This window comes from Austrofundulus limnaeus, unplaced genomic scaffold (genome assembly GCF_001266775.1).
Source record: "Austrofundulus limnaeus strain Quisiro unplaced genomic scaffold, Austrofundulus_limnaeus-1.0 Scaffold1239, whole genome shotgun sequence".
In the NCBI taxonomy this organism is placed as follows: domain Eukaryota; kingdom Metazoa; phylum Chordata; class Actinopteri; order Cyprinodontiformes; family Rivulidae; genus Austrofundulus; species Austrofundulus limnaeus.
In genome coordinates this window covers 79643-80996 of record NW_013953641.1, presented here as the reverse complement: position 1 = coordinate 80996, position 1354 = coordinate 79643, and the positions used below count along the sequence as shown (strand labels likewise).

The window sequence follows — 1354 nt, the reverse complement described above, 5'->3', positions numbered from 1 at the left end:
CTCCACGGTGACGTGTCTTCTCCACGGTTTCGTCACAGCGGCTGTGTTCTGGTATAAAAGCCTCTCTCTAAGACACGCCCCTGCAGCAGTCAGAGGGTGGAGCTGTTAGCTTAGCATGATCGTTGGTTACAGCTTCGTATTAGCATGTTAGCGGCTAACATCACTAGAACACAATCACACACACCGTATACAGGACCCAGAATTTGGTGCTACACCCCTGGACCAAGGCATTGTTACTGAGTAATGCAAATTTAGTGTGTGTGTGTGTGTGGGGGGGGGGGGGGGTCCCTACCTGTATTGTTTTATAAATTAGGTCCTGGAACAGATAGAAACTGCAGTTAAAAACATAGTTGTTTTTCACTAAAACAGGCAGGTTGACTCCCAGTTGAAAGGTAAAAAATGAAGATGAAAATCCACAAAAACAGATTTATCTTTAGTCAAGCTGATCAATCCTATATTATTGTTTCTCAATGATAGCAAGACCAATCAGATGGGAAAATGTTTGGCTACAGTTTGACCAAAACACTGAATAAAAGCCAAAATGTCAATAAAAAGTCAATAATCAGTCGAGTTTGAAACTTTGACCCTTGAACTGTGAAAAGAAATAAACTCTTATCAGAGTCTGTAAACTGTTTTATAACTTCACACTGAAGTGTCTAAAAACTCAGTGCACCAAACTCCATTCAATTTTGTGTTAATTTAGGGTTTCATCAGGTCAAACAGTCTTTACTTACCCTTCAGAAAGAAACCTGAAAAAACTCTAGGTTTAAACTTTAAATGTGTCCATCCGGTGAGTCCAGAGTCCAGATCTGCTCCAAGACCAGGTTCTGATCCGTGAGCAGCTCAAACCCGTCTCTGCCGGTTCACTGGCAGCAAGCTGCTGGACCTTCAGCTGCTGTGGAAAACTAAAGTTCTGACAGGAGAGGAAATTCCTCACAGGAGGACGGGTTCGGTCCGACCGAAGCAAAGGAAGTCACGTGACCGAGCAGCTGCAGGTCAGCTGATCAAACTGCAGCTGATTCGTGTTTCCGTCTCTACAATCCGACAGTCACGTGCTTGTTCCGCCTTTGTTTTCATAGACATATAAAGGCTAGATAAGTCGTACCCACCATAGATATACAGTATAAAGGCTAAAATCAGCTGTTGGTCAGTGGAGACCAGCGGCCATCTTGGGAAGGGCAGCTGGCCCACTCCTAACCTGACTGTGTGTGGTTTCTTTACTTTTTAAATAACCATAACTTGGTCACTTTTGATCGGATTTTCAAACAGATTTTTTTGTTGTAAAGGCGAGACATGTTGTTATAAAATGACATACTTATAATGGACATTCAAATAATAATTACGTTATTTTGAT

At 42.2% G+C, this 1354-nt stretch overlaps 1 protein-coding gene across 1 annotated transcript in view; it reads right to left on the bottom strand.

The window, feature by feature from the left end:
- Window positions 1-966, bottom strand: part of amdhd2 (amidohydrolase domain containing 2) — a 49327-nt gene extending 48361 nt beyond the window's left edge. Inside the window, exon 1 of the mRNA XM_014031368.1 lies at window positions 735-966. The gene's annotated coding sequence lies outside the window, so the exon portion shown is untranslated. The remainder of the gene's footprint in view (window positions 1-734) is intronic.
- Between the last annotated feature and the right edge of the window lie 388 nt (window positions 967-1354).